Source organism: Biomphalaria glabrata, chromosome 5 (assembly GCF_947242115.1).
Source record: "Biomphalaria glabrata chromosome 5, xgBioGlab47.1, whole genome shotgun sequence".
In the NCBI taxonomy this organism is placed as follows: Eukaryota; Metazoa; Mollusca; class Gastropoda; family Planorbidae; genus Biomphalaria; species Biomphalaria glabrata.
The window spans coordinates 23,488,177-23,506,011 of NC_074715.1; the positions used below are offsets into that span (position 1 = coordinate 23,488,177).

Here is a 17,835-nt window from a genome sequence, read left to right on the forward strand (position 1 = left end):
AAAAATAGCTCGTGATAGACAGAAATTGACCATTTCCAGTAAATCACAGTGTTGGTTGTTACTAAAAATAGATTTTAACCATCAACTTTGAAAATTAATATCTAAAGAGTGCGCCAAGCTACAAAGTTCAAACTTAGCACACATATATATATTAACATGCTAAATTCAATAGAATTAGTGAGATTGTTGTAACCATTAACACTTTTATTTTATTTAAAAAAGAAAATTTGGTAAAACTTTACATCGCAGGACCCTTATGAAGAATGTTACACAAGTGGCAGCACCGCACTGTCTATCGCTACGGTAATCAGGTCACAAGGTCACTACCGGCTAGACGGTGTCGGTAGTATCATGTAGGCCTAATAGTTCGTGATAGATCTAGTCATTCGCTAATGATATGAAAACTCTGGATCTATATTATGTAATAAAAAAAATATTTAAAAGGCTATAAAAAATAAATAATGAGAATGAATTAATCTTTATTTTTTTAATTTGTTTTTTTTTTTTGTTTGTTTGTTTCACAAAGGTATGGTACCGTTATCCTATATATGTACGGGTTATAGGCCTATATTTATATATTTTTGCTGACACTTATTTTTTTTTTCATTTGTAATGTTTTACAGACCTAAATTATTATTTTTTAATTTATTGATTTAATGTAATTTTACTTTAAAATTAAAGTAAACCATAGTCTATGAAGTAAACCAATCATACTGGGTTTCATATATGTGCAACATATTCTTTATTTTATTTTCAAATTAAATTAAACTGAATGGGTTTCCTTATAAGTACAGATATTTATCTGAAATCCACGCATTTTCAATAACAGTAGCTAGATGGGTATACCGCTAGATGTTTATGAAGAGTAGTGTGTAGTCTAACATATGCTCGCCCCTCCTCCTTTCACATTCTGGACTTGGAACCAGACAACGGAGGAGTTACCGGCATTTTAACTAAAATGTAACTGTTTTGTTTTTTTTTATATTTAAAGCTGGTAGAGGAGACATATGCTATACAATACAAAGGCTCAGTGCTGATGTAAATGAAATAAGTTGCAGTTGAGTGTTTCTCCAGTACTGGTGCCAAAAAGTGTCACATTATGCTAAAAATTAAAGTTGAAGTTTTTGGTTTCATTTCAACTGTATTCACTTCTTCAACCAGTTCACTTTAAGAATTTATCAATAGAAAATGAATTGCAAGATGTAGATTTTGACAGCAGTGTCTATTCAAGGGGTACCCCCTTTTGCGTCACAGGTGCATCACCGGGACACCACTTGATAATTTAAGAACTACCAATTGATAAATTCATTGTATTTTAGCATAATATAACTGTCTTTATTGTTACTAGTCTTTAGATACTGAAATTTATGCTTTTGCATAAAAAAAGTGGATTTGAGCTCAATTCAAAAATTGGGACACCGTAGCACCTGTGACACTACAAGTTAAAGTTTTTTAAAAAGATATTCTGTGAGAATATAGAAATTATTTTATTTTTGCACTAGAGTGATCCATTAGACTTATTATTAAGTTCACTATTCTAGTCATAAAGTACCCATTTGTAAAAATGCTGCTTCAATTTCACAAAATGTTGCGGGTGCTTCATGGGACACCATTTTTTTAAATAATGTTTAAAAGTTTAAATTTTTGTTTTATCTGTGCACAAGTAAATTGTCATTAATATTTTTAATGATTGACAAATATATATTTTATATGTTTTGTTAGTTTTAACACACAGAAAAAGGTTTAAAAAAAAAAAAGAAAGAAAAAAGGCATAAAACTGTACACAAATTTTATTCAGAAATCAAAACCTTCCACTCTCCACTCTCTCAAACTATTGCCATTTGGTATCAACATCACTTCAGTAACAATCATGTCTGCATACACTAATTGTATGTCCTGCACTTCTGGGTATACAAATATATCTCTTTTATTTCTGTGCCTTTTTTAAAAATTTATTCTGCGCTGATCATCCAGGACTTCTGTCACAACTCCTGTTAGAAAAAATTACCAGCAATGTTGAAAAAGTTAATACTTCAATCTAAAATATACTTTGAACTTGTTTATTGAATGTAAAAGGTACACAGTACAAAAAAAATTATACCTGGATAGAATATTTCCCCATACTTGACAATCACACAGCTATTTACAATGTACTTTTGATTTGTGGAGGACAATGTTTGGGCCTGAAAAAACAACAACATGGGGCTGAAATACTTAAATTCAACTGAAATGAGTCAAAAATTATTTAGCAGGGTATATTATTAAAAAAACAACTTATACAATACAGGTAACATAAGATTCAATGAAAAATGTTAAAATGCTTATACTGTATGTAAAAGCTCTTTACCTTTGAATTTGAGCATATGGGACTGACATCCAAAGAGGATTCAAGATTTGATTGAGATTGCACCACTGAAGAAAAAGAAACAATTACATTTAGAAATCAGTTAAGTAATTTTAAAAAGAATAATATGTTTTCTCGGATAATTGTAAAATGGCTATTTAAAAAATATATAAATAAATAAAAGTACAGTACTTACCATTCTGTTTCTGAAGTTTGAACATATTCCAAGATCCACATATTTCATCATGCAGGCACTGACTGCCATCTGAATTTCTGCAAGGAAAGCAGAAACAGCTTCTTTTTCTGTAGGCAATATTGTAAGGTGTAATACCTCTCACTGCATGGACTGACCTCGATCCCTGAAGGCTTCGAATCTTTTCGTTGGACCTGTCAGGCCTGTCTCGATTGATTTCTCCTTGTTCCACAAGGAAAAATGTTCTTTTACTTGTAGGCTCTGCCTTTGTCATGTTTTCTTTTGCCCAAAGGAATAGCCCCTTTGCATCAGAAATAATGGCCATTCTTCTTTTAATGGCCAATGTAGCATTTTTTTTAACAACACCTATTTCAGCATCGCATGGCCCTTTTCCATGGCGACTACCGAAATAGTGCCTCTCTATGGACACATTTGTATCTTCCTTTGAGAAAGATAAGTCTACAAAATTTAATTTTCCTTTGTACTGTGCTGCACATCCATCACTAAAACTGATAACTTTAGTGAAAGCATGACCACGATTAGCTAACTCATAAATCACTTTCATTTGAAAGTGTTGTGATGCATGGCCATCATGTTTTAGGTCATTTGATAAAAAACCATGCTTTCTTTGACTATCAAATCTTTGTCTCTGTAGTAGCTCACTACTGGGTGAATAGTGACCTCTGTTCGAGCCCAGTGTGCACCTTGGATTTCATCCTGGTGGTGGCATGTGAAATTTTGACCAAAATCAGAAACTAGCAAAAGCCAGTCACATGGTAAATCTTGTTTCAAATCTGCAAACTGCTGCTGTTGCCAGTTAGCTGTAAAAAGATGAAGGCTGAATTTTTCCAAATCTTTCTGCATTGATGTTACTAGGTCATTGAAAGGGCCTTCTTTATTTACTGGTCGCCACTTTATTACCTTTCGCAGTGTACCATCACTCTGAACATACTCATCTGTCATCTTTGACCAGATGCTCCATTCTGCTAATTCATCCATGCAATTTTTTAAAGGCTCAAAATACTTGTTAATTAAATCCACACCACAGTTGCTACATGATCTTTCAATGCACTGCAGCTTATGAAAACAATTGGCATTAGTTCTTGGGCATAGAGTTAAGTCAAGTGATGAAGCTGGATTTTTTAATGTCAGCTCTCTGTGTCCTTTTTTGATTAGAAACTTATTAATGCCCTCCATATAAAGAAAAATCTTCATACAGAACTCACATAAGCAAGACTGCATCTTATTATGTTGAGTAGCTTTTGTCATAAATGGTTTCAATTTAGCAAACTTTGAGAACGATACCTTTAATGTGGGTGCATGAGTACTCAATTGAGTATATGCCTCCTTCAGCGTTTTCTGCATGAAGCGTTTAGGTTTTCCAGTTCGTGGACTCACAGATGATTGAGATGGATCAGTTCTTGAGACATCCTCTCTGCTGTAAAAGTTGTGAATTGTTTCCAAGGCATTTTGTGTAATGCAATCACTTCGTTTTTTTCTTGCTATGTTTTGTGATTTGCACTTGGACATAAAACTTCTTGAAAAACCAAAATGTTTGAAATGAGTAGCACAACCTCTGAATTTGTTATACTTAGTAAGGATGTTGTAGAGTACTTGTCTGCGAGCATTAGACATCTGACTCCTTTTTTTGCTGGTAGAGTGTAGATAGGTTTTGATGCTTTCATTAATGTTGTTTAGAAAGATGAGCTTTCTTCTCTCAGGTAGACGCAGAAAGCCTATGTCTTGGAGAGCTTTACTTCTTCTTGGGGAGCGTATTTGTGAGAGACCTTCAACAACTGCAGCATATTTCTTAGGTGATCTAGGTAATTTCATCAAAGCCCTTGAAACAGCCATTCTTTTTGCCACTGGAGTCTGGAATCCAGTACCAAGTGATTCGCCAACCTCTGCAGAGTTGACACAAAGGGGACTATTAGCTTGTGGACTATTAGCTTGCTGTTTTCTTTCTTTGCGTTTTCTGTTTATCCAGGCTTTTTCATGTGGGCTTAACTTGGCCCTGTATGCAGCTTTTCTCAACCTCTCTTTTTCTCTTCGCTCTAAAACAGCAGCACGTGTTTCAGGTTTTACTTTTTTTCATTAAGAGGGAGACCTAGTTCTTTCTTTTTTTGTCTGCATTTTTGTGTTCTTAAATTACTTAAAAGTCGAGCTCTTTCTCTCTTTTCTGGTGTAATATTTTGTCTGTAAAGCACACTTCGTTTTCTATCCTTTTCCTTGAAAGCAGCAAATTTTTCTGGATCAGCTTGTAGTTTTTCCCTGTGTCTTCTATACCTTATAGTACTAGGTGTCAACCCAGAAACATTATTTTGAGTGACATTTTTTAGCGACACAGGCTCTGGTACTAGTACATTTAGAAATGACTCAGGCTCTGATGCTTGTATATTTAGAGAGTCTTTCTTGGCTTGTAAACGCTTTGAAACTCTAACAGATAGCTCCATTACTGAAATCTGTAATTGATAAAAATTTATTAGTATCAAAATAATTAGATCTATTATGTACTAATAGCACTCGTAAACATATAATATATATTGGTGCATTATTTAAATCGAGTCTAGTAATGCCCATAATTGCTTTATAGGGATATACTCAATGGTGTAGGACTAGTACAGTTAATTCATATTATATAACTTAAGTTACAATCATTCAGTGGTAGACTAAAAGAACTGAATACAATATTCTGTATAAAAGATACAATGGAAATTAAGTTAAGGTTAAATCAAAATTTTCTAGATACAATCTACATTTCAATATAGGTCTATAAAAAATACTATAATATAGAATTATAGATCTAGATTATTCTAGAGATAATTGTCTATTGAAAGAAAGAATCTATTATTTATTATCTATAATTAGATTCTAAATCTAGTCATTAATGACCTAGTCTAGAGTCACGAGTCTAGATTCATTATAAGATATAATCTAATTCCCTAATAATCTACTTATTTCCACTATCTAGTCTAGATCTAAAGTCTAAATCTTGATAATGAATTACATAATTAGATCTAGGTTTAGAGTAAATCTAAAATAATCTAGATAATGAATTACATAATTAGATCTAGGTCTAGAGTAAATCTAGAATAATCTAGATAATGAATTACATAATTAGATCTAGGTCTAGAGTAAATCTAGAATAATCTAGATAATGAATTACATAATTAGATCTAGGTCTAGTCTAGAGTAAATCTAGATGATGAATTACATAATTAGATCTAGATCTAGGTCTAGTCTAGAGTAAATCTAGATGATGAATTACATAATTAGATCTAGGTCTAGTCTAGAGTAAATCTATATGATGAATTACATAATTAGATCTAGGTCTAGTCTAGAGTAAATCTAGATGATGAATTACATAATTAGGTCTAGATCATTAGGTCTAGATCTAGACTAGATTAAGTTTTAAAGACAAGTGTCCGAGATGCGCCTCAAACGGAAAATCAATTAGATCTAAATATTCTTTACAGTATTAAGTACAAATTTTTAATTATTTAATATTTCTTAAACACTATCGTTTTATTTATTTAATGTAGCTAATATTATCTGATACTGTAAAATCTTTAACAAAATATCACTAAAATCTATTTGGACTTAACAGACGCAAACTAGGACACCATTTGTAAACAAACGAAGTGTTGTCCACTGAAACGCCCCAAACGATGATAAGTAAAATTTCAAAAAAATATATATTGAAATATATCAAAAAATGTTCATTTAAAATTATTAATTATGAAAATATTTTATTACATTTATAAAAATCATTTAATCTTGATTGAAACTTTCCATGAATAAAGAAAACTTAATATACCCTGAACTCGTACTAGACGCTACACGTGACGTCATAATTTATGCATGGAAAACACCAACACGGGGTCCCATGGAACGCCTCAATGCCTAACCCAATTTACTTCTCAAAATAAAAAAATGTAGATTATTTTTAATTCTTTCACACGTCTACTATTACATCAACATAATTGTTTAGGAAATATAAACTTTTTGTTTAGTAACAGGCTTTAAAATTGATTAACTTTATGATTTAAGACTAAATTGTATTCAAGACGCTTCACGTGACGTCATGATTGAATGGCTAAATCTAGTAACCTCGTACTAAAAAAAGCACTTCGATTAGGATATTGCAATCAAACTTATTCGTAATAAGCTTAAATTTCAGTAGAATAATGAAATATCTACGTACCTGATGGGTTGTTGTTCCACAAAAGATCACAAAAAACAGTTTAAATGAGATGTTTGTACAAGATTGCCGGCGATTGATCGTGTCGACGCTTGGGGCGCATCAATGGTTAATTGTGGGACACGCTATTGTTTAAGTACTCCTGTTAATTACTACGCTAGTATTTCCAGCGGAAGCGGCACTTTTTTTGTTCTACACAATACCTGTGATGCTCAAAAGAACTCTCATTCATAAAAAGTAGTGTCGTGGGAAAAATAATCCCATTCTTAACACACGCAGCACAGGCGCTTCATCTGGGACGCCTCGACCTATTTTAAGCTCGTAATGCATGTTTAGAAAGCTTTTAACAAAAAAAAAATACTTTAAAAGAAATCTTTAATGCTTGTTGTAACAGAAATGCAATGTTGAGCATATTATTTATTTCTTGTTTACAATTCATAGAGGATTGTAATTCCGTATAAAGTGGGACACATCGCGATGTGCCTCAAACGCCTTTTTGTGGCCGTGTTTAATCAATACTTTGATAACCTTGAGAAAAACTAAATAATGACATTGAAATATGAGGATCTTGTTAACATATCCCAACAAAGATGGAAGTTTTATGCCCCTTGGTTTTAGTACGATATTAATTCAATCATACTATGGTGTTCCGTGTTACATCAAAAGCCGCCATTTTGGGTAGTAATTTCACACATTTTTTACAATTTCAATATTTCCCTAGCACCTTATGAGCTCAAAATATCAAAATTTATAGATTAACCATTTCTTAATGCAATGTAATGCAAATTGTCACATTTGAATAACAATCTTAAGAAATACGGACTTTTTAGTGAACCAACACCTAGTTGTAACCAGTACTGGAGAAACACTCAGTTGCATTTAAACCATATAAACGAATATAGATATAAAAAAAAAGAGATGAAAGCTAAGCCTAAACTAGAAGATGTTCAAATATAAGAATATTTGTGATTCAGTTCTAACGTGTGGCTCTCAAGCATAAAATTTAAGAAAGTAGGCCTACACTGGAGTCACAGTGGAAATAACACGCTAAAAATTTACCCCACAACTAAAAAAAATCCAGTTTCATTGAACAGTGGTCTTATTTCTGCCAGATCTCTACAAATGTTTTTTTTTTTTTTTTAATTATTTCAAGTTGTGAAATCCACCGTAAAACATACAACGCTCAAATATTAATTGTATAGAGGCTTTTGTGTAAAGAAAGATACATAGATTACCATGACCATGATGTCCACTTTTGTCTTCGGGAACCGATAATAAATGAGCGCTCGGTGTTAATTTGGGATAGACATAGTTTCGAGCTACATCATTAATTGTATGTATGAAGAATGATATATTTAAACTATAGCGACTACTTTTATGTCCACATAGACTTCGCAAATGTCATAATTAAATTAAATACTTATTTCAGCTACACTAGAGTGAGACTAGAAGCAACTCTAAGGCTTTTACATAAAACCAGTGAAGTGAATTGATATCAACTGTATTAATAGATAATGATAACATATGTCTCCCCATTTTCTACACTGATGTTTAAGTGAATTACAGCTAGGTACCAATTTATGATCAAAGAAATATTTATAGAGACAAAGTCAAGTGACGTAAGTTGTAACTTCCAATGTAATAAAGTAAGCATTAAGTGAATAGGAAACTATGAAAAAAATAATCAGTTGGGAAAGTGAGAAGCAGATAAGCTAACGGAATCTATTAAATTATGTCATGACATGAAACTATATGAGACAACTAAAGAATTGAAAAGATTGAAACTCACACTGGGTTTTGTATCCGAATCAATCAGAAATAAAAAAGGGAAAGCGACGATGCGATGTTCACTGTTGGATAGCTTGATAATAAACTGCCCTAACTAAAACGTGGACATGTGACTTAAGACAAACAAACCAATCATGCAAATCTGTCGTGAGTTATCCAAATGTGTGTGATTTGACCATTTAAGTGAGGGTTACATGAAAAAACAGCAGGGGGTGTGATAGGAAGGGATGTGTGGATGTTGACAGTCTAGCATGTGGCGAGGGAGTTACGCAACATGTCCATCTGTCTTATATGGCCTGCGGGCTCATGATGTATTGTATGTATTGAGTATGTAAACCTACATTTATTACTTAAAAAGATTCATGCATCTTCAACTGTATAGCTTTTAAAAAGAAACATTTTAGATATATAGACAGAGATGAGGTAGAGAGATAAAGGATAGATAGATAGATGGATAGAGAGATAAATAGATAGAGAGAGAGATAAGTTAGACAGAGAGAGGATAGATAGGTAAAGAGAGGGATAGATAGAGAAAGGATAGATAGATAGAGAGAGATAAGTTAGACAGAGAGAGGATAGATAGGTAGAGAGAGAGATGGATAGATAGCGAGAGATAAGTTAGACAGAGAGAGGATAGATAGGTAGAGAGAGAGAGGGAGGGATAGAGAAAGGAATAGATAGATAGAGAAAGGATAGATAGATAGAGAAAGGATAGATAGAGAGAGAGATAAGTTAGACAGAGAGAGGATAGATAGGTAGAGAGAGAGGGAGGGATAGATAGAGAGAGAGAGAGAGAAGTTAGACAGAGAGAGGATAGATAAATGGATGCATAGAAAGAGAGATACGTAGATTTTGTTTATTTATCTAGCTAATTATTAGAATAATTAAATAAAAAGTGTGTTTATTTAAATAAACTATATAAAAATCCCATTTGTATAGTTATTTGAAACATTTTCACCATTTCCTATTTATTTGCTACGCGCGTGCTTTACTGCCCCGTCGGCGTTGTGTCTTACTGTAACCAACGTATAGGATCTCTGTTCTCCGGCGCAATAGTTCTTCTCACGTCTGCTATCAAACTCGCTAGACGGTCGGCCATAAAACACGGACATATTGACACCCCCCCCAATAAAAAGTGGGGTCAATTAGCCTGGTAAGGAGATGGTATCAGCATCATACTTCTATTCGGTGCTTTTTTTTTTCTAAAGAAATAGGTGCCGGTACTCACTAATAAATTAATAATAAACGTTAAAATACAAGAGAAGTAATATTTTTTCCCAAAATTGAAAAAGGTGCCGGTACGCCGTATATACATTCTATTTACATACATGCGAATGTTTGCTCTATCCCTACGGCTATGTGGCTATCGTCCTCTAATCTTGTCCACTTTTTTTTTAACATATCTATGCCATCCAGTAATTAAGGTCAATCCTCTTAATACCTACGTCGTTCCTTTCCTCCATTTCTCCCCATTGGACAGTTTGGCACATGACATAGCGCTAGACAGAATGGAGACCCCCCCCCCCCCCCACCACCTACCAACCCCGACCCACCCTCACAGACACCTAAGTAATAATCTCATTTGTAAGAGATACATTTTGTTCAACAGGCCTGTTTGTAACTTTGTTTTGTTATAAAAGGGGCGACTCTAGGCTACCCACCACAATCTTAGTGCAACAGTGGAGAGAGAGGAACCGCATAAAAATGCGATCGTTCCTCCACATTGCGGCCAATTTGTCAAAATCAGCTGGGCTCTCCACTGATTGAATTCCTATTAGAAGAATTAATACTTGCCCTCCGTGGAGGAGAATGCCGGCCTCACAAATAAACATGTACCTTATAGGGCAAGAGGGAGCCACCAAGAGGCGATTAACACCTGCCATACTCCAAAACTTGGCATCAGCTGCACTAAAGTCCTACCCATCAGATGCCATTTTCTGCTACACCGATGGGTCGGTAATGCGGGACCCCGATAGATCTGGGTATGGGGCCCTTATAGACTACACAGACTGTACAGAACCAGAGATGCCGATTTCTTCGTCTGAGCTTAAAAGGGTTTTGAGGCGCCAGCCAGACAAGTCAGTCTTGAACACTGTTCATCATTTTGTTTATGTTACAGTATTACAATTAGTTAAAAAAAACTCGTAGAAAACAAAGGTTAGCTTATTTTAAAAAATTGACATTACAATAGAATTATTTCAAAAATTAAACTATTAAGAATCATAAAGAAATGAATAAACTAAGACAATTGTTTAGAGCTAGAGTTTAGAAATATATTTGTAAACTCAATATCTAGATTAAACCAATGGACTAAACAATGAAGTAAAAAAGGTTGGCCTATCTTCTTCTTCTTCTTTATATTACATAGCATCGATCAGTGTAGTAACAACATGTACCTTGTGTCCGAAATAAATGTAGTAAATTAGATTCAAACTGTTCTATAGCTTACATTGTATGGAAGAAAAGTCAAGGAGATGAAACAAAATAGCGACATGACTAGTTTTATAAATCGTTAGTTCATGTTTAGTAGTTTATGTTTGTTCGTGTCCATACAATTAGTCGTTTTTACTGAAATGCACAGGGAAATAGGAAATTAATACACACTGGGGGAATTCTGGTGCCCCTCTCCACTTGGTGCCCTGTGCGGCCCGCACCACCCGCACATTGGTAGCTACGCCACTGCATATTACGGTCGGCAACTTCGTCATGGTTAACAAAATGTCCATTTGTAGCGTACTCGTAATATAAAAATCCAGTTATGGATTTACGGCAGTACGTCAACCCTGTGCCTATATTTCCGCAAACCTAAAAATATACAAAATACACATTTTTTGCTTGCATATTTAATAATTATAATTATTTTTAAAGTAGAAAAATAAGATTACATACTCTAAAAAAAAAACGAGAGCAGAAAAAAATGTATTTCAATACGTATTTAAAAGAAACAAAACAGTTAACACACGATTAGATTTATCACGATTAGATTTATAATATTATTTTTTTAGCAAAGATACGTAGGTCTGTAATTAATTAATAATATATTAATAAAAATTCCCCAATTAAAAACATAAAATACCATCTAAACATTAATAGTTATTCCAAGAATAAATTGTACAAAAAAATCTAAATCTATATTACATAGATCTACGATTTAACGTACTAAAAGAAGAGAGAGGGGGGGGGCAGTGACCGGGCGCGCTCTGCGCGCGAGCAGGTGAGGTCACGTCAGTACGTCATCATACGTGCGGATAGACAACTGCCAAATAATTGACCTGAAAAACTAGGGTCCTGCGATGTAAAGTTTTACCGAAAATTTTACCCTTCTTTGTCTTTGTTAATTTTAATATCAAATATCTTTAAAGTGCGCCAAGAGAATTTAATGAAATTTGAAATATACACATTTCATAATATGATAAATTATTGTATCAAACAGCATTGTTGTAACTTTAATGAATTAATTTAATGAAATTTGAAATATACACATTTCATAATATGATAAATTATTGTATCAAACAGCATTGTTATAACTTTTATAGGAAAAAAGTTGTAAAAATGTCAACTTTCACATAAACTTTTGTTAAGAAAAATTTAACAGATTGGCTTCAAAAGCAAATAAAAATGATCTCTGATATCTTATGTTTACAAAAAGTAATCATAATTAGTCCTCAAATCAAATACAATATGCTAAAACTTTGATGGAAATGACCACCCCTAAAAAAAGGGTAAAATGTGTTGACACACTTTTCAGCCATTTTTTGGGAGAAAAAAAAATGGATCTAGGTCAGTTTATCGAAGTACCTATCTGAGTGTTTCTCCAGTACTGGTATCAAAAAGTGTCACATTTAGGTCAAAAATTAAAATGGAAGTTTTTGGTTTCATTTTAAGTGTATTCATTTCTTCACCCATTGTACTTTAAGAATTTATCAATAGAAAATGAATTGGAATACTTACATTTCATTTCCTCAGCAGTGCTGGCAAAAAAAGGCTAAGGGGTACCCACTATTCACTCTATTGCATTTCAGGTCAGGTGCATCACCGAGACACCATTGATGATTAAAGTACAACTAAATGTTAATTTGTTTGCTTTCTTAGCATAATTTGAATGTTTCTATTGTATTAAGCAGCTAGATAGAGAAATTGAAGTTTTTGAACACTTACGTAATGTTTGCACTCAATTTAAAAATGGGACACCGTAGCACCTTTAACACTACTGGTAAAAGTTTTTTAAATAAGATTTTTTATAAGAAAATAGAATTTATGCTAAAATTGCATTATAGCTAAATATATTGCCAATATAGGCTATTATTTGCTGCAATATCTCAACAATAAGAATAATTCAAGCATTTATTATAACATAACTATTATATCACAAGATGTTGCAGGTGCTACAACAGGACACCAATATGAAATATATAGTTTTTTTTTGTTAATACATGCTGAAATAAAAAAAAATTTAAAGTCTGTAAATACATTACCAATTATTCTTTTATCAATGATTCACAAAATAGTTTTCTATAACCACAAATGAATTTACTAGACCTTTGTGTGTGTGTGTGTTCAATAATCATTTAAAAATATATTAGACATAACTGCCTCAAACATGACCTAATCATAGACTAAAGCAGCTTTATGACTTTCAATGCACCAAGCACAAGATCCAAAACTAGATTTACATATAAATTGAAATATAGAGTAGATTTAAATCTACTCAAGACCTTTATATAGATCAAGACTTGTTTAGTGTCCCTTGAAGCACCACAGACAATGATAAAACAATAAGGTTTACATTAGCTTAGATTAAAAAATAGTATTCTATGTATTTTAGATCAAACTTGAGAATAATAAGCTTTAATTCTCATTATAATTCAAAACTTTGGTGAGAAACTACTTATATCTAGATCTCTGAGATTTTCTGGTATCATTCAACATGAGGCGTTTCGGGTGCTACTATGAAAAAATGTGGGACACCATGTCTATTAATGTCTCCTGTTAAATACTATGTAGCCTTTTCCCAAGAAAATGGAGCTTATTGTGTACTAAGCAGTATCAGAGATACCATTAAGTAATTCCCATCTCATTAATAACTTTGTTTAAAAAAAATATTGTTCTTTTTGTTAAGAGCGTTTGAGGTGCTTTAACTGGGACACCAAGAGCTATTTTACTAAAATTATATAAATTTTTACATTTTTAAAGTTAAATTACACTGTGTAAATTAATCATAGATGCTTTTAGTAACAGAGACACAATTGGGAGCAGAATCCTTTACTTTGTTTACCATTGATAAAGGTTTAAAATTTCAAGTTAAGTGGGACACCATGTGATGCACCTGTGACTCATTTTTTACGCAACATCTAAGTAATACCAAAGTAACTATAAAATAAAAAGATAAAGATAATGCAATAACATTATATTGTTAACCTATTTCAACAAAAATGTCGAATAATCTTTGCTTTTGGTAGAATATTACTTCAACCTAAGCCTGGTATTCCATGTTACATCAAAAGATGCCATTTTGTGCACTATTTCACACATTTTCTACAATTTTAAAATTCCACAATGCATCTTTCAAGCTCAAAATATCACAATTTATAGATAAACCATTTCTAAGTAAAATGAAAAGAAAATTGTGACATTTTAATTATAATTTTTTGAGTTATAGACTTTTTAGTGAGCCAATACCTATTTGTCACCAGTACTGGAAAAACACTCATCTAGAGTAACTTACCTTTATCGAACAAGTTAAGCTCAGTCGTCGACATTTTTTATGTTTGAATTTGTGTATCTCCGTAAAAAATTAGACCTAGAAAAAAATTGATTGTATCTATGAATTCCTCCTCCATTTTTCTTAAAAATTAGACATGTTTTATTCTATAACTACTCATAGTTAAGCTTATATTTGATGTTAAAGTGGGTCAGGTCGATGCTTTCAAAAGCTTAAATTATCGAACACTGTTTTACCTTTATCTTATCTTATCGAACATATTAAGAAACTATCGAACACACGAAAAGTATGGTGTTTTAAAAGTGTTATAATCTTAAAATTTTGTGAAAAGTATGGTGTTTCAAAAGTTTTATAATCTTTAATTTTTTTTTATATCATTTTCGTTTTACGACATGTCAAGACAGACAGATTTTCGCACATTCTCCACATCGAAGGAATCTTATCAGCTCTGCTTAGAAACTGACGATACACATAAGTGTAAAGACACCAAGATAAAGGCACATTCCTCGTCCCATATGCTAGGACAAATTTGAACAAATACTCCTTCTTCCCTAGTGCTATTAGAGCATGGAATGGGTTGCCTGAGCTATCCAGGAAAACCAGTGACTTGACAGATTTTAAGTCATTGGTTAATATGCATGGCGTGTAGGACGTAATCATCTTATTTTTTGAAGTAACGTCTGCATTATATAAGATAAGTGTAAGGTGCTAATCCCAGTAACGCATTACCGACACATTACCGTACCGGTACTTATTTAGATCTAAGCTATTTTGAGATACAGGTCCCTTAATAAATCCAGATATTATTTGGGGTAGAGCCTAATAAGCTTTGATAGCCAATAGATAATCCCGCCCTACCCAAGCCATTGCAGGGCACAACAGTTTACGTGGTTGACCTAAAAACAAAACATACGCGGCTCTACATATCTAGCCGCTGATCTATCAAGCTCAGTGTATGTAACAGCCCAAAAGTGAGTGCTAGATATTTTTCGATCGGGCGGGGGAGGGGGGGGGGCTGAAAAGCTATGGTAGCTTGTGAGCTGTGTTACCCATAGATGTAGATAGATCCGCCCTCTCTAAACCACCTGGTTGACCAAAAAAAAACAACAACGTATTTTAGAGCACACTTAGTATTTGTCACACACACAAGCAACATATCTATATATACTACGTATCTATCATGTTTGTGACCTAATTAGCTGCTTGACCGTTGGTACTCGACTGATGGCTCCTCCCCCTTTCCCCTCAACATTGTTCTTACTACATCTTGAACAATGTTTTGGGGCTATGTTGATGGCCTGGTTTACACCAGTGTGTTACGCTATTACTGACCTTTTTTTTTTGTATGTTAGTGTGGTGGCTGCGTTTAGATTGAGGCTTGAAATTTACGTTGTTACTTTGCACTGAAAAAGTGTGAATGTTGGAGAGTGGAATTGTGTAAGAAAGAAGCGCGGGTAAGGGGGTGTAGGCAGAATAAGAGAGTGGTTAAATGTGTTATTGTTATTATTTTGTGTATTTGTGATGTTTCAAAGGAGTGTCTTTGTAGCGCATTATGAGCTTTATCTTACTTTATGTCAGAAAAAAAATATATAATTTTATAGACCCGGCGCCACATGTCTAGATCGAGAAGCAAAACTGACTCTATGTATTTGAGGCTGACGTCACATTCTAATGGTCGATCAATTCTGATCTCTCGATACAGTGTCTTGACTGTTTCTCTCCCCCCCCCAATCCATTTTTTTTACCTGCCCAAGACATTTTTATTTCAAAATACCATATCTACATTCTATACCTTCCCCTTTCGTTTTGTTATCTCTTCACATCAAGCGCTAGGTATTGGTTTATAACACATAATTCAGAAGTTAATAGAATGGGGCATCTGAAAAAAACAACACAACTGAATACATTCTACTCTTTTGGTCCCGCGGCTGTCGCAATAATGTTATTAGCATCAAGCTATATGTGTCATAAAATCAAGCTTTAAAATGGGTACAATTAGTGCATATCGATGTAAATCTATTTACTTAAAAAAAATATAGCACATTTACGGTAAACCATAAATAGCTGATACAAATTGTAACATATGAGTAATTTATATCTGTACTTTGCAATACATTATTTAAAAAAAAAAAACAATTAAAAAATATATAATTTAAATATTTTGTCTTCTTTGGGTTATATCCCTTTGATGTTTATTTTTAACATTAAAATGGTGTTCGATATTTTACGAAGCTGAGATTGCTTAAAAACAGCTACTATCGAACACCCCCTATTTAAACCTCAATTTTCATGTTTGGGTAGCAAAGGACAGTTGCAAATATTTCTCAGCCTAATTAGAAGCATATTATATAGGTTTTGTTTAGCTGAAGCATCATTGGCATTAAAAAATACCCTTAACCCGAGACTCACTTCACTCTTCCCAAGAGGTAAAAAAAAAAAAGTGAAATTTTATACCAATATTACCAATGCACTATGAATATAAGTAAAAAAAATTATCCTCTGGTGAAAATGAAACTAAATATAACTTAACTATAATGAAATGGACGATGCACAATAAGAATGGACTAGTTTCTTTATAATCATCGAAATAAAGGAGAATTTTAAAAAATACTATGGGGTGTTCGATAAGTACCTTAAAACGAAGATGTTCGATAGATGTAAGTTACTCTAGGTCTAGAGTCTAGATCTATCTAATTACCAGAAAATGCGAAATTTATTTTCCAATTACTGTATCATCGCCGTATGAATGAATAATGATAGATCTAGCCTAGCAAGATAGTGTAGATTCTTAGATGATATTAATGAGTATTAGGTTTTAACTATTAGATCTAGATAATTAGAATAATTAGTTAGAATCTTAGAAGTTAGTTACAATCTACCACTTGATCTACATCTAGCTAGGTCTAGTAAACTCTAGATCTAGATTGGGCAGAAGCAGCGTAGAATCGTAGATCATATCAATTATCTTGTAGTAAAGTCTAGATTACTCTAGATTCTAATTAATTCTAAATAAAAAAAAACTTATTTAAAAAAGGCTGGACTGTAGATCTAAATCTAATAGATGATTCTAGATAGGGCTAATATCTAGAATCTAGATCTAACTTCAAGATCTTGAACTAAATCTAGGTCTAGAGTATATACAGGGTATGGAAAAAGTCTGGAATTTCAAAATTCAGATTTCAGTCTTGGAAAAGTCTGGAAAATTGCTACTTTTCGGGGCAATTTTGTTAAATGTCTGGAAAAAGTCTGGAATTTGACCCAAAAAAATAAATTAATCCGATATCATTCAGGCGTTGTAACTAGTAAAACGCTAGGCGGCTAGATGTAGTTGGGCATAGAGGCTTCCATTAGGCCTACTAGATCTATTGTTATAGGGGAAAGCACACACTATCACAGCTTGTCGGTGAAATGCCAGCCAATTATTTATAGACAGTGTACTGTAGACTTAAATTTAGTAATAGATCTAGGCCTAGGCTGCCCTAGACTAGTTTATTATGACTGATGTTAGTCTATTATCTAGATGGTCGATCAAATTTCAGTTGGGCTACCTAAGGTTGGGAAGTTAGTTTTTGGCCTAGATTTATTTA

General features: G+C 33.2%; 1 protein-coding gene and 1 pseudogene across 1 annotated transcript in view; one reads left to right on the top strand and one right to left on the bottom strand.

Moving 5' to 3' along the window:
- LOC106065450 (vasculin-like protein 1) overlaps positions 1-17,835 on the top strand; it is a 52,716-nt gene that overhangs the window by 1,354 nt on the left and 33,527 nt on the right. The gene's annotated exons all lie outside the window — the stretch shown is intronic.
- LOC129926160 (uncharacterized) lies at positions 1,063-7,561 on the bottom strand (annotated as a pseudogene).